The sequence below is a fragment of the Triticum urartu genome, chromosome 1, assembly GCF_003073215.2.
Source record: "Triticum urartu cultivar G1812 chromosome 1, Tu2.1, whole genome shotgun sequence".
Classification (NCBI taxonomy): Eukaryota; Viridiplantae; Streptophyta; class Magnoliopsida; order Poales; family Poaceae; genus Triticum; species Triticum urartu.
This window is the reverse complement of record NC_053022.1, coordinates 208,986,526-209,008,858: the sequence shown is the minus strand read 5'-3', so window position 1 is coordinate 209,008,858 and position 22,333 is coordinate 208,986,526.

Here is a 22,333-nt window from a genome sequence, read left to right as displayed (position 1 = left end):
GAGGGTGTCCCGATCTTTCGATGAGATGATAACTATCGATTTGGTGGAGACGACTTTGATGATCCGACTACAAACGTGCACGACGTTGCACCTTAGCAATCGCTAAACAAATCTTCTAAGGTTACTGACGATGCCGGAAGCACGGTCAGCCTGACCACGAAGGTCTATTCCTGCAAGCAATCGAAGAACGAGCAAGAATATGATAAAGCAATCTGAATATTGCAAATATATATGAGGTATTGATAATGGTGGGGATCCGTAAGCGGTCTTGGTCTGGTCATTGGACACAAACGAAGTACACGAAGTTGCAATGGCTAACTTTTAACTAAACAAATCCCCAGGAAAAAGCTACTAGATGGATCTACTTATATAGGAGCAAGGGGTGGCGGCCAAGGAGGTGGGAGGACGTTCCAAGGCACCCTAAAACTAACCCTAGGTCGTACAAGGCTCATGGGCCCAAGTGGAGGTGATGCAACACCTTTGGGCTTGTAGTTTGACTCGGATTCTGCTGCAACATCAGATTGTTTCGTCCGTAACTCAACGCTCCGGACGAATTTGAAGGTGAATCCAATTGGGTTGGAAAGAGCACGAAATCTAGTTTCCAACAAAAAAAGAATCACTCAATTCGGAGTCCGTATGAAAAAGTTGTTGGCGTTTTGAGTCAGGTATGTCTGTGCAGTCCGAATCTGAATCCAGAACGTGAAAGACTTGGACTCTATCTTCTCTTGGCCCAAAAGTGACGTGAGAGGACTTTTTGAACACAACATAAACTTCTCCTTTTCCCTTATCTTCATATGTGGATTGTACAAATGTCCCATACACCTGCAATTAGACAAAACACAAAAGTGTGTGAAGTATTTTTGTTCTAGATAACATAAATAGATTATTGAATAGTTTGCATTACAAATCACCTGACAAATATGCATGTATGCAATATTTTTGGTCGTATCCAAGGTAGTCATGTCCTGATCAAATGCAGTAGCCCCCGAGACACTAGTCGGGTGGCAACACCAGATCAGGGGATCGATGTGCCCCTTTAATATTTTTAAATAATAAGCCCGAAGCCCAGTAGCCCCCGAGCCTTAATGCGGGCACGGGTGGCCGAATTAAGGATCGATATCCATAGTAAAATCACAAATTATGTGTAATGACTGTATGTATCCAAGTACTTTACATCATTAATGGTCGGATCCGCATTGTACAAAACTTTGTTGACCGACCATCGGCTTCAACCTCCTCAGCTAGTAGCCCAGGAGTGTTTGTCCTACTTTATAAAGCCTTTATGAGGGCAAAGATTTACGACAAACAAGGCAATCTGGCCATACGGTTTTATAAACAAAGGTACGTAGAGAGATATGTTATATTACTGTTTAACATAAGAAATGTCTTCCAAAGAAAATAGTCCCGCTATCAGTTCCTTTCTTTGGGTTGTCATACTAAGCATGATGATGAAACCTCAACTCTAATGTAAGAGCAAAATATTGAGTATTTTAGTTTGGGAGGCAAGTTACTAGCCCCCGGTAGTGTTCGGCGACAGTCGAGGTCAAGCCGTAAACACTTCGACCAATGTTATGAATGGCCCATTATTTAACACAGTCATCGGATCGCTGACCAGTGTACGCTTATTGTGACAGTCAGTTTTTGGCTTTCTCCATTGAGGTGCTTAACCAAGTGAGCTAGAAGCACAATCACAGTGGTTCTCCCATTGCACACCTAGACGAACAGAGCGGGACGTAGGAGGCAAGCGCAGGAGCCGGGCAACCCAACTATTGACCGAAGACACAATTCGACATCGATGCATATATAGCAATATCCGAGAATGTTTTTGCCGAATCTCTAAAGGTATCCGGCGTTGCACTGCGAGACTTGTGCTGAAAACACATAAATAGTTTAAAAGTGCCATAAGCTTGGAAAACCAAAAAATGTCAGTAAAAACTTGACGTCCGAACAAGATCAAGTGTTCGATGCCAATCCGAAAATTGGGGAAAAAATTGTGCTTCTGTCGTGCATTAATATGACACATCTGATCTCAAGACTTCAAGCGGGTCAGCCTACGGCTGCAGCCTCCTATCCTGAAGGCGGAGTGCTTCTCGTTAAACCAATTTAGCAAACTAAACTCGAGCGGTCACTAGAGAGAAAATGGGTTATCTGGCTATTGACCACACACTCACGTCGAAAAAGGAGCGATAGAAAAAGACTTTGCAACAACCAAGAAGAAAACACATTTACTATAAAATAGCTCATATAAATTTTAAGAGCCCCCAAGTGACTTGGGTAAAAGAATTTATGTATAATGACTATATGTACCGAAGAACTTATATCATATTTGTGTTCACCCGAACTTTAAACGCGTCTTAACCGACCGTCGACTTCTCCCTCTTCGGCCAAGGGCCGAAAAGTGTCATGTACTCCGGCTGTCGAGAGTATCGATGGTGTTTCCGATGACCAGGCAATCAAGCCATAAGGCTGTAATAGACAAAGCGCGCTCAGGGAACTTATGCTATATTACTAACAAAGTGTAAGAAGCATCTTCAAAGAAAATAGTACCCCCACCGATACCTTTCTTCGGTGCTCATTATTACTATGAGACTTGTGCAATAGATTTTTTGTACTCATGAGTTCCGTTGTGTGCCGACCATGATTGAAAACAATAAGAGCGCTAGCTTTTGGCTTCACCCAGTCTGAGGTCAGAGCTCGGATGACCCGGTCGTGACAATCGCAGAGGTGCTCCCTTTACACCCTAGCCGAACAATCGGGAACGTAGGGGTAAGCACAGGAGCCAGGCAACCCACCTTGCAAATCGCTTAGGTCAATATGGTGCATATTGTGGCATAATACACGAACAAGGAACGAAGCCGTACAAGTATAATCATATGCATCAGGAACAGCTCCATGAAGGGAGCCCCCAAGTAAACAGGTATTTGAATTTGTGTCTCACAAACAAAGTTTTGACAAGGAGATTCTCTACAAGCAATTTTTTTTCAAAAAGGTATAATGCTTGGTCGAACCGAACACAAGTTAAAAATTTAAAACTTTGAGCATGAAGGAAACTTAGCTGGTTAATGTGTTCGGTATTGATGACGCGGCCCGAGCTTGATGCGGGACAAGGTTCCATCCCCCAAGCCGGTCCCAAGGCGGCGGAGCAAAGAGCTCGGCACTCCGAAGTGGTGGCATAGCACGGTCAATGCGGGGCGGCAGAGTGATGCCGAAGTCCCTGGCATGGGGTAATGAAGTGTTGACGAAGCCCCCCGTCCAACCGAGGTGACGTGGTATGTCAGTACGCCGAGTTGGCGATACTGCCCAACCCGGATCATTTTCCTGTGCACAAAAAATAGTGCAAACCAGAGATAATAGTAATAATAATAATTAAAAAAATCGTTGCATAATAAATAATTTATGCAAAGTGAGTAATAAAAGAAATATGGCCTGGCGCCGAAGTCAATGTCGATGCAGGGCGTCGGCGTGATGAGGTAAAGGCGTGGCAAAGCCTAAATTCACAGGTCGGTCTGAGATCCGGATGCGGCATTTGCCGGACCATGTATGGAAACTGACCGAACCACCATGCGACCATCGTTAATGAGGCCATCATTTGATAGACCTGTGTACATATGATGAACAAACTAGAGTAATAATTCCTTGGGAAAAATGAACCAGAACAAACAAAAAATACTAGGATTAATAGCACCTGGTTTATTTGTTGTAGCAATTCGAAGAAAGGTGATTCCGAAAATTGGGACTCGATCTGCACACCCATTGCCTAATGGGCGATAAAGCAACGGTATGGCGATGCTGGCAAAGGTTGGCTCGCCAAGGCAAAGCCCTCGATCCAGCTAGCGTGACGGAGCTGGTCGGCTAGTGACGCCGAAGTCTCCGGAGTAGGTTGATGAAGAGATGGCGAAGCCCCTGGTCCAGCCAAGGTGTCGAAGCCTCGATGTCAGCCGATGAGTCGAAGTAGGTCGGCGTGATGGACACCAGCTTGAAGAAGAAATAGTGCGGCCCTGCCGATGCAGGTTGTGACGTGGTCGATGCCAGCTTGATGAAGTGACCGTGCGGCGATGCCGGTATGCCCGCTTTGTGTAATCCGTGGGGCGGCGATGTTAGTGATGATTTGTCCTTCAAGATGCCAGACTCTTGTTCGGCTTGCCGAGATGATGATCCAAAGAAGTTGAGCTCGGCTCAACAAAGTGATGACGTGTCTAGCGCAGGTCGGCAACCTTGAAGCAATATTGCCGGACTGGTTTGACACCAGCATGATGATGAAGATGACCTCCGGGGAGGCTTAAAAATTTATGGGCACATGTTTAAAAACAACGCACAATACCATAGAAGAGAACTCCTCTAAAAAGATTGTCCAATATCACGTTCATAAAGAAACATGAATGCGGGTCGGATCCATATTCGCGCAGAAAATGGATCCGAAAATTGGTCCACTCATCAGAAGGTTCCTGGAGTTTGAACCGTCGGATGGAGCTGAAATTTGGAGGGGTGGTAGATATGGGAATTCCGCAGTAGATGAACGGTTGGATCTTCCAAAGGACCTCCAAGCTGGGCTCTGGAGACCATGCCCTAAACTTGTCTAGATTCCCATCCAGATTTGACAGGGCTCCGGTATATCGTAGATTGTCGGAGATTCCTCCATCAGAACTGGACGAAATTTTGCATGGCTGTTTTGGACATAATTTCGCACTATTCCACTGAAGCAATCGTCAAACCGACGCTCGAGGAGGTGGTGACAGCGTATACAAGTTCGATGTCCATAAAAACAACATGGCTGCCCGAGGGCAATGTTGACATTGAGGCCTCGAGCTCCATAGATGACTCCTCTATGATCATGATAGAGATCGGAGTTGATGTTTAAGAAGGCCCCCATCCGAACATGATGATCGGAGATGGATCACGGTCCTCGGTCGAGCCATGGTGACCAGTCAAGCTAGCGACGAAGATGCCGGCATTGCCGTTGACCTGCGGGCGAGCCATTGATCCTTTTGCCGATCACACAGCGGAACTCTCAATGAAAGCACTAACGTCGGTGTCAAAACCGGTGGATCTCGGGTAGAGGGTCCCGAACTGTGCGTCTAAGGCGGATGGTAATAGGAGGCAGGGGACATGATGTTTACCCAGGTTCGGGCCCTCTTGATGGAGGTAATACCCTACGTCCTGCTTGATTGTTCTTAATAATATGAGTAGTACAAGAGTTGATCTACCACGAGATCGTAGAGGCTAAACCCTAGAAGCTAGCCTATGGTATGATTGTTGTATATGATCTATCGACTAGCCTAGCCTCGGTTTATATAATGCACCAGCGGCCTAGGATAACAAGAGTCCTGGCCGAATACGCCAGGGGAGGAGTCCTTGTCTTGATCACCAAGTCTTGTGGAATCTTCCATGTATGCGGCAACTGTCCGAACTGGCCCATGAGTATACGGCCATGGGGGTCCTCGGCCCAATGTAACAGATCGGGAGATGACGTGGTGAGTACCCCCTAGTCCAGGACACCGTCAGTCCTCGTACTCAAACTCGTCTCCTGGAACTACCCAAAGAAAAGACAAATACAATAAACAACCACTCATGGCAAGAACATGTGCTACATGCAAGACTAATGAGGATGCATAACAAGAACGGTATGCATGAAGTTACGGATCTATGGGAACGAAAGGGACGAACAACGAGAAGGAAACGGTGGAGTCATGAAAGATATGGGGATAATCTTGATAACCCAAGCATGCCATGGGAAAGATTTAAAGATTTCGAATGAAATCAAAATGAAGATCATCGAAAACGGTTGCACGGTTTGGAAATGACAAGCCAAACAAGATGCTATGTAATATGTTGAAAACAGTAGCATGGCAACTTAGATGCAAGGTATAAATATGCTACGACACCCAAAAAGGAAAACAAAATACATGGTAGTGAAGTATAGGTGAAGCTCTACAAATCATGAACATTGAGCTACTGCTAGAACTCACTAGAACAAGTCTAAAACAACATGGCAAAAATGCAAATGATAACAGTTTAACAGACTTAGCAAAAAAATCACTAAGCATGATAGAAAATAGCATCAGGTAGCAATGTTTAGAGCTAGTAAACTACATGTATAGGGACACATCATGGCAAACTTGAGCATCGCATACTCACCCTAAATGCACTAAACAAAACTCCCTTACTGAACTTGTTCCAAAGAACTACAGAAAAGATGATAGCATCAATGCAAACATGGCAAGTGATATGAACAGGTTTCAGACTTAAAGGAAATTCATGCATGGTAGAAACAGATTCATGATAGCAACTTTGCAAGCTTGTGGCACTCAATATAAAGCATGTCCTGTCATGTAATAAAATCTAGCATGGAGTAGACATGAAAGGAAGCTACACATGTGCCAAAATACCACATAGCATGTTTGCATAAATATACACATAAAAGACAAAAGAGCAACATGATGTAAAATGACATGTGTGCAAACTTGCTCATATGATTAAATGGATGCCACCAATGGATTCGTGGGATTTTTCTACCCCAAAAACATATATAATATGTCTAGGTTGCAGTAGAAAAATCCCACCAATTATGCAAAATAATAGCCTGCCTAAAATGGAATATGCAGAAATGGCATTTGCCTGATTTGGAAATTGCGACGCGGATCAGGCGACTGCGACGTGGGGGACACGCCGGACATGCTAACTGCAGCGAGCGAGGTCGGGGTCCTCGCCGGAGACGAGGCCCGACAGCGGCGTGTTCGGGCGGAGATGGTGGCCTCGCTTAGAGCATGCAAATAAGGGGGAAAGAGAGATGGGGAGGATCAGGAGCTCACCATGAGCTCAACGGTGGGCTCAGTTTGTGGAGAGGTAGACGTTGTCGGCGACGACGATGGACGAACGGCTACGGCCACCGGAGTTGAAGACGAGGACGACGACACTGCAACTGGACGCCATAGGCCTCTGTAGTCGATGTCGGGGACGGAGTCGATGCCAAGGAAGAAGAGGGACAAGGACGGCGAGGCGGAGGGCGTCGATGAGCACGCCGGCGACGAGCTTGTGCATGCCGAAGCGCTCGGGACGGTGGTGGCATGATGGAACTAGTGGTTCTACGGGGCTGGCAGTGGCGGGGAGAAGGAGAGGGAACCCTAGAGGGTTCGAGGGACAAGGAGAGGGAACCTTATAGGGGCTAGGGTGAGCGGGGAGTGTCGTGGAATTGTCACGGTAGATGTCCTTAGTGTCAAGAATTAGTCGCGAGGCCAATGCATCTATGTGGTAGCTTGAGAGGGGTTGAGTGGGACGGGAGACGTGAGGTTTTACCCAGGTTCGGCTCCTCACGATGGAGGTAAAAGCCTACATCCTGCTTCATTGATATTGATGATGATGATCACGATTACAGTGGTGCTCTATCTCGAGAGCTATTGAGTTGTCTGTCTAAACCTAACTTGTCAAAACTTTTGGAACCTGTCCCTCTTGGGCAGCGCTGCCCCTCCTTATATATGTTAAAGGGGCGGCTTACATGACTAGTCCTATTAGGATTAGGATTACTCTATTACAAGTGGAGTCCTAGTCTTGCTTCCTTTGTAAGGGAATATTCCTTATGCTTTCCTCTTAAACCGGCACACCATCATCCGAACCAGCATACTGAACCTTGGGCCTTGTCATCCGTCTGACCCGCCCGCCGGTTTACTAATGAGTTTCCAAGATCGGGCGGGTTACTCGTGAGTCGCCAAGCTCCGGGCGGGTCATCACACTATAAAAAAAGACACATCCGTGTCATTTTCGGCCAAACGAAATTTTTTTCTGTCATACTTATGACACTTCTATGATGATAATTGTGACAAAACCCGCTATCATCATAGATGTGGTGGGGTCCTACTTCTATGACAAAAAATGGGCTTTTCGTCCTAGGCGGGTCGGAGACGCAGCTGCATGACATTCTTTGGGCCGTCCATGACGGAAAAAACCATGGTAGAAGCGAGGCGAGGAAAATATCGGGGTGTTCCCGGTTACAGTGGGTGGTCGGGGCCGAGCGATGCGCATTTCTCTCGTACATGTACGCGCGTGGGTGCGAGGTGTTGGGCTCTAGCCGAACCTGTCGTGGAATTGTCACGGCAAATGTCCTGGAGCAAGGACTTAGTCGTAGGGCCATCGCACTAGGAAGCTTAAAGGGGTTAATCGGGACAAAGGACACGAGAGAGTTTTATACTAGTTCGGCCCCTTACGATGAAGGTAAAAGCCTACATCTAGTTGGGATTGGTATTGTTGAGGTTTCGATCACCAAGAGGCTCAACTCGCCGGCTTGGTTATCGACTTGTTGTTTCTTGCCCTAAGTCGCCACTGGGTCGTCCCCTTATATACATGGGTTGACGCCTGGTGGCCTACAGAGTTCCGGCCGGCTTATAATCATGTCCGACTCGGTGACTTCCTTTACATGTCTTTCTATACAAGTCTTTCCTTACATATGGCGGTTCATAATATCAGGCCTTAAACCGCCTTTAGGCCTTCGGGCCTTCTATAAGTCTTAATAAACTATAATTTTGAATGTTTACTGGGATTCTTGCGTAACCTGCCATTGGGGCTGACCCGGCCCCTCCTGGGCGGGTCTCAACTGATAGTAATATCTCCAACATTAGGCCCCAGGTTGACTTTGAACTTTGTTCTTTGTCAATCTTCCATACTTAGCAAAAAAATCCACCTTCTTATCTTTACTGAAATTTCCTTGTAACCCGCCGTGACGTCATCTCTTGGAAACGCAAAAAACTTTCATGACGTCATCCTCCAACGGATCTTTTATCTTTAATGTTTCCCGAGAATAGAGGCGCCTGTATAGCTGGATAACCATTTATTCGGCTCTTCCCTGATCTTCGCGCCTGTCTGTTCACCTTTTCCATTATAAATAGGCTCACCCCGGCCTTCCTCATTCTTCTCTCTCTCTCTCCGTCTTCTTCCTCTCGCGACCCTGCTACTGCTCGAGCTTCGCCGCCGCCGCGCTCCTCCTCCGTCTCCGTCAACCTTGGCCGCTGCGTCAACCCGAGTTGGTTCAGAGAAACGGTGGCGACCTCCGCAGAAGATCTGTAGCTTTAAGTTCTCACATTCCTGCTCCTCAGATCCATGTTTAGGGTTTCTGCGTGTTCTTCGTAGTTCATCATGGCTTCTTCGTAGTTCTTCCACTGCCTCCTCTTTTCGATCCAAAAGAGATGTATGTTCATGTAGTACTTGTTTGGTGCTTCCTTTTGATACTAGCAGACTCCTTTTTTCTAGTACAAGAGCTATATTTAAATCTGATGAACTCATCTGGGCTGTATTTTTAGGTCTGGAACTTTTTTATTTTGAACATCTATTTGATCTGAAATAATATCAAGCATAACTGAGGAACGTTTAAAAGAGTTCTTCATCATAGGATTTCTTCCAGCGAAAACCGTCATGTCTTACGGTGCCCCTAACCCGGAAGAAGAACGGCCCAATCCGAGAGATGGTGAGGTGATCGTTTTTACTGACCACATGAACCGTGGCTTCTCACCGCCCGACTCAAAGTTCTTCAGAGAGGTCCTCCATTTTTTCAAGTTCCATCCTCAAGATATCAGGCCTAATTCCATATCTAACATTTGTAACTTCCAAGTACTCTGTGAAGTATATCTTCAACAAGAGCCGACCGTGGAGTTATTTAGAGAATACTTTTATTTGAGCCGGCAGAATGAGTGCACCAACGGCCTTACCTTAGAACTTGGAGGCATATCAATTCAGCGTCGGCAGGGTGCCATCTTTCCCCTTATTGTCTTACCAAGCCACACAAAGGACTGGAACCAGACTTGGTTCTACTGCCAGGACACTTCGCCAGCAAACGAGAAGCCCCTGCCAGGTTACCGCCCCGATCGTCTTGACTCCAAGTTCGCACTTCCTAATAAGCTGACTGTCGCTGAACGCAAAAGGCTGATACCATCCATCAAAAGGATCAACGTTCTGTTGGGAAACGGGTTAGCTAGAGTTGATCTGACCCGCTGCTGGATCTCATGGCGAGTCATCCCTTTGAGCCACCGGTCAAAGCTGATGTATGAGTATGGTGGAGGCCCGGATGACTCTCTTCGTCATATCCCTGTTCAATTGACAGAAGAAGATATTGTCTCAATGTCAACTCTTCTGGTGAACAGGAAATATGAAGATTGCAGTGTCGTTGGGTTAAACCCCTTCTGCCAACTTAACCCGGTTCCAGAAGTAAGGATGTCATTATTTCTCTCTTTTGTATTTTTCCAGCCATATTATTTTAATACTTGCCTGACTCTTTACCTTGTTTTTACCTGTCTGCAGGCTAATTCTGACTTCTAGAAAGTTAAGTATGACCACGAGGAGGCCAAGAAAGCGAAAGCCGCCGCCATAAACGCCAAGAAAACGACCCGGAGGTTGAAAAAGAAGAAAAATCGTACTGCTGAAGACTTGATGAAGCTTGATGATACATCTGACTCGGAGGTAGCCCTTGATTCCCTTGGCCAATTTTTCAACAATCTTATTGACACTGATCATTACCAGGATGACACTGGGGCTAGTCAGGCTGGGGAAGCAGAGGAAACTATCATTTCCTCGGACTCAGAGCCCTTGCCAAGACAAAAAGTTCGACGAGTGATCCGTAAAGTAAGGTTTTCTAACCCTTTAGCTCACTTGGATCCCAACTTTCGTTTGAAAAAACAGCAACATGAAATCCACCGTCAAGCTTGGACTGAAGATGAGCCGGCTGTCGTTCTTCAACAAACTCCTCAGAAACGTCCACATGAGGTTTACCTCTTTCTGTCTTTAATTCTGTTTAATGGATCCTTCCCTTTGTATTTCTTTTAAATCTATTTTATCCTTTCAAGAGGTGTCTCGCTCTTCTGGCGACTCATCGCAGACACAATTTCCGGCTTTCAAGACTGCCCCTGGGTAATGAAAAATCCTCATATTTACTGGGTAGTTCAAATTGTATCTTTATACTGACAATCCTACAACATTTTTTTCTTAGTGGCCAAGCTAAATCCAAGAAAGCGAAGGCAGCTAAGCCGGCGGAAGACCCGTCGGTGCTGGCATCTGACCCAGCTAGGCCATCTTCTCCATTAACTGACGCTCCAGAAGACTCGCCTGTTGACACCGAAGCAAACCCTCCTGAGCCGTCATTTGACGAGATCACTATGAGCCCTTCCACAACCAGACCATCAAGCTCAACCAACCCGCTGTCTCTGTCTGCACAAGATGTTCATATTACCGGGAGCCGCTTTATTGAACCGGGGAACCCAACCGTGCTTGCTCGGTGTACAGCAAAACAAGAGGCTTTGGAGAGGCAGAAAGTTTGCTTTGACGTTGCCAACTATGACCATCTAAATGCCAATGATATTTTATCCGGCTATCTTAGCCATGTACACTCCGGTCACGATTCTGAGATTGAAATGGTCAAGCAGCTACAGTTAAAATACGAGGTACGATCTTCTGGCTTATCTATATTCCTTCAGCCCCCAAGTCTTCGGATTATGAAAGAAACGGAATGATCTGTAGACTTTAAAATATATGCCAAAACCTATACATTTGAAATTTCCTTGAATCGAATAGAACAAAGCTTCACATGTAGTCCCCAAGGGCCGGTTCTTTTTTATCATAAATGAGCCGGTACTTTAAATTGATTTGTACCGTTTTAAAAGAACTTAATACTCTGGCTTAACCTGGAGAACCTTGTTGAATTGCATACATTAGTCCCCAAGTGTCAAGTAATGTTACTTTGTAAAGTACTTGGGACTTAAAGTATGTCTTTAGATTCATAAAAATTTGTTTTGGCATACATTAGCACCCAAGTGTCAAGTAGTTTGTTTGTAAAGTACTTGAGACTTGAATCTTGATTGTTTGAACTTTGAAACAAAATCTTGACTCATCTGAATGTTTTGCAGAATGCCTTATCTGAATTGAACTCGCAATTGACTGATGCAAAGACCCGGCTAGTGAGTCAAGAGGCAAAAATTAAATCTACTAACTCCAAACTACAAATAAGTCTCTCTAAGACGGAAAATTTAAAGATCAGCTTTGCTACCCAGAAGAAAACTTGGGAGGAGGAAAAAACGCTTCTGACCCAATGTGCTGAGAAGGCCGAAACAGCTCTTGAAGAGATTTCAACAGAGTTGAACGGGTTAAAGGGCCGGGTGTCTCAAATGGTAGCTGCCATCTTTGGTAAGTCGTCCGACTTTAACTTTGTATGCTTTTTGCTGATCCGGAGTATAAGCCGCCAGCTGACTTTGCGTATAAAATTTGTGCATGCCCTCGAAGCAAAAATCTGAGCCAAGACCCGTTGATTAAACTGAAGGCAGTATATACTTTGGTAGAACAACCGTATATTGGTGCAAAACGGGCTATTGCCGCCATCTCTCCTGCTAATCAAGGACCCAACCGGCTCAGCGACATCCTGAAGAAACTGTCAATCCTTCCTGCCAGGTTTCAAGAAGTGAAACGCTCCTGCGCGCGAGCCGGAGCTTTGACTTCCCTGAGCCGCTGTAACGCCCTCGATGCGGCTATATCTCCCACGTGTCGAAGCACGACTTAGAGGCATAACTGCATTGAAGCAATGTCGCAAGTGAGGTAATCTTCACACAACCCATGTAATACATAAGGGAAAAAGATACATAGTTGGCTTACAATCGCCACTTCACACAATACATGAATACAGCATTACAACAACCAGATACAATCAAGGTCCGTCTACGGAACCAAAATAAAAGAAGAACCCCAAATGCGACAAAGGTCCCCGATCGACCCCAACTGGGCTCCACTACTGATCAACTAGAACGAACAACACAAAGGACAAGATCTTCATCGAGCTCCTCCTTGAGCTTGGTTGCGTCACCTGCTCTGAACATCGGCACCTGCAAACTGGTTTTGGAAGTATCTGTGAGTCACGGGGACTCAGCAATCTCACACCCTCGCGATCAAGACTATTTAAGCTTATGGGTAAGGTAAAGGTAAGAGGTGGAGCTGCAGCAAGCGACTAGCATATATGGTGGCTAACATACGCAAATGAGAGCGAGAAGAGAAGGCAAAGCACGATCGAGAAACTATGATCAAGAAGTGATCCTAGAGCAACCTACGTCAAGCATAACTCCAACACCGTGTTCACTTCCCGGACCCCACCGGAAAGAGACCATCACGGTTACACACGCGGTTGATGCATTTTTATTAAGGTCAAACTTCAGGTTTTCTACAACCGGGCGTTAACAAATTCCCATCTGCCCATAACCGCGGGCACGGCTTTTGAAAGTTCAAAACTCTGCAGGGGTGTCCCAACTTAGCCCATGACAAGCTCTCACGGTCAACAAAGGAATAGACATCCTCCCGAGACATTCTGATCAGACTCGGTATCCCGGTTCTTCAAGATATCCTCGACAATGGTAAAACAAGTCCAGAAAGACCACCCGATGCGCCGACATCCCGATAGGAGCTGCACATATCTCGTGCTCAGGGCACACTGGATATTCTAAGCGTACGGGAGCCAACGTAACCCAAGTTGCCAAGGGACGGCCCCGCACGGTGCTCTGGGTTGGACCAACACTTAGAGAAGCACTGGCCCGGGGGGGTTAAAATAAGATGACCCTCGGGATGCGCGACTCCCAAGGGAAAAAGGCTAGGTGGCGAATGGTAAAACCAAGGTTGGGCCTTGCTGGAGGAGTTTTATTCAAAGCGAACTATCAAGGGGTTCCCATTATAACCCAATCGCGTAAGGAACGCAAAATCCGGGAACATAACACCGATATGACGGAAACTAGGGCGGAAAGAGTGGAACAAAACACCAGGCATAAGGCCGAGCCTTCCACCCTTTACCAAGTATATAGATGCATTAATTAAATAAGAGATATTGTGATATCCCAACAAAATATATCCATGTTCCAACATGGAACAAGCTCCAATCTTCACCTGCAACTAACAACGCTATAAGAGGGGCTGAGCAAAGCGGTAACATAGCCAAACAACGGTTTGCTAGGACAAGGTGGGTTAGAGGCTTGGCTCAACAATATGGGAGGCATGATAATCAAGTGGTAGGTATCGCGGCATAGGCATAGCAAACGAGCGAGCAACTAGCAAGCAAAGATAGAAGTGATTTCGAGGGTATGGTCATCTTGCCTGATTTCCCGCAAGGAAGAAGAACGAGTCCATGAAGAAGACAAACGGACGTTGACGAACGGGTCCTCACAAACGTGACGTTACCGGAACCAACCCGAAGAAGCAAAACACTGGAAAGAAGCACACAACATAGTAAACAACCAACACATGAACATGGTATGATATGCGGGATGCGGTATGCGATGCATATGCATGATTTGACCAGGAATGAATGAACCTGGCCTCAACATGGAAATCCAAGTGTTCCACCGGAAAGGTGAGGTGAAATCGCTTGAAAATGATATAAAGATCACCGGAATCGGAGTTACGGTTTGGAAATGGCAAGCGATTCAAATATGACACCGATATGCGATTTATAGCAAGTAGCCAACTAAATACAACAAGATCAACATGCTACAGCACTCAAACATGGCAACAAAATACATGGCAGGAATCCATTCATGATGCTTAACAAAAGTCTAGCACTGAGATATGGCCAATTCATACATTAACAGGTTCAAACAAGCATGGCAAAAATGCATATGGTAAACAGATTTCAGACTTTGTGAAATTAACACTTGTCTGGAATTTCAGATCAGGTAGCACACTTCGGAGCATGAAAACTATATGCTAAAAGGCCTGAACATGGCAAAGTAAGCATGGCATGGAGCTACTCAAAGAGCATAACAAAAGTCCCTTAGTGACCTTGAGCCAAAAGGGATCAGAAAATACAATTGCAAGCATGTGAACATGGCAAAAACATAATCAGATCACAGACTTAGTGAAAACAGGAGCATGCTGAAACAGATATCAAGTACGCATGTTAACGAGCTCGATGCACTCACCACAAAGCAATTCATGACAATCTAAGCATACACCCATCAATAATACACAAAATACAAGCTAGACATGGCAAGAACAACAACATAGCATACACAGATCAACTACAACATCATCGGCAAAATCGCTAACTAGTAGACAATCTGCCCAGATTCACAAAGTAGCAAAAGTGGAGCTCGATTGTCTCAAGCTAGGGTGCTCCATGGATCGATAGAGCACTACAATATTAACAAAACATCCTTACTGATCATCCTCAAAAGAGGCACGGATCACTAGGAAACAACATGAACATATGGCAATATGAGATAAACAGATCAAGGACAGTGGAATTGCTAAGTCCCTGAAATCAGCATTAACGAATGCACCACTTTGCAAGCTTGTGGTAGTCACCACACACATCACAAAACTACATGGGTTGCACCTCTGGATAGATGGCAAAACCCTTAACAAAACATATGTAGAGCGCATGGGCATATCATGCACACAATAATCATGGTAAAAATGACAAATAACTAAATGGAGCAGCAGATCTGACAATTATCTCAAGTGGCACTCTTCTAACAGCATTTCGGGCATCAATATGAACTCAAATGAAAATGATGCAAAGAGATGAAATGATGTACTCTCTGAGACGAACATTTTGATATGCTATATGCATGAATCGGAGCTACGGATGCAAAGTTACGGCATGATGAACATAGGCATGTGAATCTGGGAATTTCGGGGACTTAGAAGAAATAGACCTCGGGTGAAAAGTGGTCAACGGGCGTTTGGGCCGAATCGGCGATGAGGCGGGCCGGCGCTGCAGCTGGGCCTGGGAGGCCGAGGCCCACGTGGCCTGCGCGCGGTCAACGCAAGGGAGGTCATCCTCCTCCCGATCCCGCCTGGATCGGGGAGGCAGGAGGTGGTGGCGGCGGACCCGGCGTTGCTCCGGCGAGCTCAGGGCGTGGGGAGGCCGGAGGCGACTCGGGAGGCCCCGGATCTGGCGGCGGGTGGCCGGATCCGGCCATCTCCGGCGATAGCCGGCGGCAGGGAAGCAAGGGTGAGGTGGCGGGGAGCCTTGGCAACGAAGCTCCGGCGGCTGGAGACAACGACGGGCGGCGCGGCGGAGGAAGTCTCCGGCGAAGGCGGTGGGGCACAAGATCCGGCGGGCGCGAGCGCGGGCTTGCAGGCGCCGCGGGCAGGGCGCGAGGCGGCAATGCGGAACGGGGTCCCGGCATGGCGGCGCATGGAAAATCCGGTGGAGGTCCGACGAAGGTCCGGCAAAAGTCCGGCGAAGAAGAGACGAGGCTGCGATGTGGGCACGTGCCCGCGGGAGGCGGCGGTGACCACCGGGCCCGTGCGGGCCCGCGATGGGCTCCGCGGGCCGGCGCGGTGGAGTAGAGTGGCGGCGACAGGTGGCGCAAGGGGAGTGGTCGAGCGGGGCGGCGGCGCTGACGTGGCACGCCCTCATTGGGCGGAGTGAGGTGGAAGCTGGACGCGTCCGGCGGGCACGGACATGTTCGGCGGCGGAGTGGGAAGAAGCTAGGGTTTGGACTGCGCGAAAAATCAGGGAGAGACACATATTTATTGGTAGAGGGAGCTAGGAGAGTCCAAATGAGGTGCGGTTTTCGGCCACGCGATCGTGATCGAACGCTCTAGGGTTTTGGTGGGTTTTGGGCCAAATTGGAAGGGTGTTGGGCTGCAACACACACGAGGCCTTTTCGGTCCCTTGGTTAACCGTTGGAGCATCAAACTAAGTCCAAATGGTACGAAACTTGACAGGCGGTCTACCGGTAGTAAACCAAGGCCGCTTGGCAAGTCTCGGTCCAATCCAGAAATCTTTAATCCCCACACAAAAGAAAGGTAGAAATGACCACCGGAGGAGAACGGAGCGCCGGAAAGCAAAACGGACCACGGGGAACATGCTCGGATGCATGAGACGAACAAGTATGCAGATGAAATGCACACGAAGACATGATATGAAATGCATGACACGCAAGCAATGACAAGGCAACAACAGCAAAAAACTGGAGGACACGTGGCACATCGGTCTCGGGGCGTTACAACACTCCACCACTACGAGAGGATCTCGTCCCGAGATCTAGAATGGCACCGGAGGGAAAACGGAAGAGAAAGAGAAGAGGTAAGACTAAGTTGCTTCATTGACAAACGAGTGAAACCACGAACCTTGAAGAGGTTAATCCATTTCGAGAAAAAGAAAACAATGGAGATGAACAAAGTTGAAAACACTCCGTTAGAAAAGAGGGACAAAGAACATTTCGACCACCTTGAGGTTGAAGGGAAGGTATATATTGAAAACACTCCGGTTAAGGAAGGGGATCAAGGAAGACCAAATTCGGGCAGCACTCCGGTTGAAAAGAAAAATAATTGAATAAGAACTTGATAAGGTCATAGAACTTGAAAAGAGGGCACGACACTCCGGTTAAATGGACAATCATGAAAAGAACATGATCTTGACAAACAAGAATATGGTTGAAGAGAACAACAACACAATGCCTCCGGAAAGAAAGAATAGAAGTTGTATCGACGGAACAAAAGAACGGAGAAGAAAACAACATCTTCTACCTGAAAAACATCTTAAAGAGAAGGGTCACACAGAGTTATTGGAACAATCCACAACGAAAAGAATAAACTTGATATGGTCTTATGGAACACCTCTCAAATTATGAGGTGAAAACCTGCCACTCACGGGAAGAAGAATTGGATTGATATCAACAAGGAGAGGAGAAACTATATCGCACCGGAAAGGATAAATGAAGAAATTGGATCATTTATAAGCACCATAGATAGCAACAATCCTTAGGGAAGGCTTTAGGTGAAATATAACCCAAGATAACTCCAATGACGAAATTGGTGGATTTAAAATACCTCATTCTTAACAACAAGTGAATCATGAAACATGAACTGAAAATATCAATAATGACATAATACCACCTCAAATGACACGGTAGAAAGAATTGCACTCCGGATATCAAGATGAAGAAAGCTTGAACTCCTTAGAAAAGAATGTCGATGAAAACTTCGTGAAGGAATTAAATCCTTGATGAATCCATCATGTAGAACCTTCATGAAGAACTCCGGTAATAAAAGAATGATCCGAAATAATTGAATGATGAAAAGAATAAGATTGAAGCCTCGCAATGATTTAAATGGATCTCGCGATGAAATAATTGAGAGAACTTGGAACTCCGGGAAAGAAAGAAGAGCACTTGAACCCAGAATAAGTATGATGAACCACTCCGGAAAAAACAGGAATTGAACAAACTCGATGAAACAAGAATAAGAATTATATTATGCTCATCCTTCACCAATTAAATTGATGACAAATAATGGATTTGGCATACTACTCATTCTCGTATCAAGGATTAAGAGAGATATAACATAAACTTAATGGACCACTGGTAGGATTGGAACAACGAATGAATTGATATGATGAAGAAGGAAGAGAACACTTGAGCGAACCACCGTAAGAATTGAGAAAAATCGAAGTAGGGGTGCATCACAGGTAAGAATTAGCAAATGAACGAAGGTGCTTGAGACAAACTAGATACATGAGAACGAAGAGATCAAGAACTGATTAAAGATCGCTTGAACGAAGCACCGGTAAGATTGGAGAATGATAACTGAAGGCTGAGAATGAATAAATTTTGAGATGATGGACTCCGAATAACAAACTGAAAAGGCTCCTGAATTGCTCCGGATGGATAAAAAGAATTCTCACAATCGAACAATTATGAGAGAATGGCAACAAGCTAGAATCACGAATCTTGAAGAGAATGGAGCAAGATTGAGAGAAAAATCTTCTTCAGTCCTCAAAATCCGAGAATGACGACGAGAAACACCACCAAGACTTGTTGAGATACTCCGGGATGACTAATAGAAAGGTTGAGCCAACGATGAAAAGAATTTGAGAGATTTTGGAGGAAAACACATTTGACCAATGATTAATCATACTTACGTCAAACTTTGACAAGAATTTGAGACTAACTCCGGGAGAATAAGAAGAGTCAGGTAAGATCCTGGGAAAAGACCTGTGGGTTAGGGCCCACTCAAAAGAAAAAAAACACCGTAGAAATGATTTAAAAGAGAGGTTGCACCGGTTGAATTAAATGACTTGAATGAGATAACAACCTCGAAGTAGGTTCAACTGATCTTGAATGAAAAGACGAGCCTTCTGAGATATCTTGAGCACTTCGGAATAGCGAGAAGTGAAAGAATATGAGGAGCACCAGCATGATAGGGTATTTAAAACGAGGAGAAAGATATGATCAATAACGCTTGAATTTAAACCGCCGGAGAAGAAAAAAATGAGTAAAGGGTGACGAACTTGAAGCTCCGTTAGAATCTTCATGAGAATCACCGGATACGAACATTGATGGAAAAGAATGGAGAGACTTCACACCAATAAGATGGTACTTGATTAAGAAATCTTATTCCTCGAAGAAAGAGGGTGGGAGGGTGGGAAAAACAAAGGCAACTTGGAGATGGATGAAACAAACACCGTTGAGAAGAACTAATCATTGATCTTGCGGAAGTTGAAATGATCGTATCCACTTGAAGAGAAACACACCGGTGAAAAGGATTGGCATGACAGACTCGATGATCGAGAAGGATTAGTGATTCACATCGGAGTATGAGAACACCATTTGGGGAAGGTATGGAATCAACACTTGACTTCGAAGCAACCCGAATACCACAACTCAAAACAAAACAAAGGATTGGCTTGCAGAATAAGCCGGAACAAACATATGATAGAGATTCCGTCCGAAGTTTTCGTGGTGGGACCTACACGACTCGATCGTACAGCAACATCATGTACAAGGCAGTGCACATGACATACGAAGCGTCCCCGAGTCAGCATAGCCAAGGACTCTTTAAGACACAACGAGACCACTATAAAACCGACCGTGAATAGGCGGACCACTAGACATCGAACCCCAATTTCAAATCATACATCTGTCGGAAAGATATCCTAAGAGCTACTTGAATTCCCACTTATGAAACTCCCGAACCTTTCCGGTTATGCAATCAGGTGTTGGGGATACAGGGGAAGCATAATATCTCACCCAAATCTAGCAAATCCTACATCCAGCTGTATCCATCCTTCAACACATAACCGAGAAAACTTTGGAAATCGTCTACCTCAACCTTCGAAAAGCATCCGTTATACAAGTTATGGCGATACTCCCGAACTCCCGCCCCAGTACTGGGTGGCGTCGAGGTTATCTCACCAACGAACTGCATAAAAGAGATTTTTGATGTCGGCGTACTAAACTCAGGTATTCCAGAATTGCAACGATAAAATTGTGACGACAACACCTCAGAGCTCAACTCCCCGGGACACTTCCACAAAACCCCTGACAGGAGGCACCAAGACAATGTTCTCGTCATAAAACCATCGGAACGATTCCAAGATACCCGCGTGATCCTAAAATTTTTTAGTGAAATTTGAGAAGAGAAGAGTCAAAACTCTACGTCAGGATGCCTTACCAGAGAGATGAGGAGACTGGGAAGTAAAAAAGAATTCCTAACTCTCCAATATATAATTCCTAAATGACTCAAAACATTTTTCTAGACACAACTCGGCCGCTAAAAACGATCAACCAATGGGGCTCCTATGGTCGGGGAAGGCTCTGATACCAACTTGTACTGACCTCGATGCGGCTATATCTCCCACGTGTCGAAGCACGACTTAGAGGCATAACCGCATTGAAAGCAATGTCGCAAGTGAGGTAATCTTCACACAACCCATGTAATACATAAGGGAAAAAGATACATAGTTGGCTTACAATCGCTACTTCACACAAGACATGAAGACAGCATTACAACAACCAGATACAATCAAGGTCCGTCTACGGAACCAAAATAAAAGAAGAACCCCAAATGCGACAAAGGTCCCCGATCGACCCCAACTGGGCTCCACTACTGATCAACTAGAACGAACAACACAAAGGACAAGATCTTCATCAAGCTCCTCCTTGAGCTTGGTTGCGTCACCTGCTTTGAACATCGGCACCTGCAAACTGGTTTTGGAAGTATCTGTGAGTCACGGGGACTCACTAATCTCACACCCTCGCGATCAAGACTATTTAAGCTTATGGATAAGGTAAAGGTAAGAGGTGGAGCTGCAGCAAGCGACTAGCATATATGGTGGCTAACATACGCAAATGGGAGCGAGAAGAGAAGGCAAAGCACGATCGTGAAACTATGATCAAGAAGTGATCCTAGAGAAACCTACGTCAAGCATAACTCCAACACCGTCTTCACTTCCCGGACTCCGCCGGAAAGAGACCATCACGGTTACACACGCGGTTGATGCATTTTTATTAAGGTCAAACTTCAGGTTTCCTACAACCGGGCGTTAACAATGTCTCATCTGCCCATAACCGCGGGCACGGCTTTCGAAAGTTCAAAACCCTACAGGGGTATCCCAACTTAGCCCATGACAAGCTCTCATGGTCAACGAAGGAATAGACCTCCTCCTGAGACATTCCGATCAGACTCGGTATCCCGGTTCTTCAAGACATCCTCGACAATGGTAAAACAAGTCCAGCAAGACCACCCGATGCACCGACATCCCGATCGGAGCTGCACATATCTCGTTCTCAGGGCACACCGGATAAGCTAAGCGTACGGGAGCCAACGTAACCCAAGTTGCTAAGGGACGGCCCCGCATGGTGCTCTGGGTTGGACCAACACTTAGACAAGCACTGGCCCCCCGGGGGGGTTAAAATAAGATGACCCTCGGGATGCGCGACTCCCAAGGGAAAAAGGCTAGGTGGCGAATGGTAAAACCAAGGTTGGGCCTTGCTGGAGGAGTTTTATTCAAAGCAAACTGTCAAGGGGTTCCCATTATAACCCAACCGCGTAAGGAACGCAAAAATCCGGGAACATAACACCGATATGATGGAAACTAGGGCGGCAAGAGTGGAACAAAACACCAGGCATAAGGCCGAGCCTTCCACCCTTTACCAAGTATATAGATGCATTAATTAAATAAGAGATATTGTGACATCCCAACAAAATATCCATGTTCCAAACATGGAACAAGCTCCAATCTTCACCTGCAACTAACAACGCTATAAGAGGGGCTGAGCAAAGCGGTAACATAGCCAAACAACGGTTTGCTAGGACAAGGTGGGTTAGAGGCTTGGCTTCCAATAGGGAGGCATGATAAATCAAGTGTTAGGTATCGCGGCACAGGCATAGCAAAAGAGCGAGCAACTAGCAAGCAAAGATAGAAGTGATTTCGAGGGTATGGTCATCTTGCCTGAGATCCCGCAAGGAAGAAGAACGAGTCCATGAAGAAGACAAACGGACGTTGACGAATGGGTCCTCACAAACGTGACGTTACCGGAACCAACCCGAAGAAGCAAAACACCGGAAAGAAGCACACAACATAGTAAACAACCAA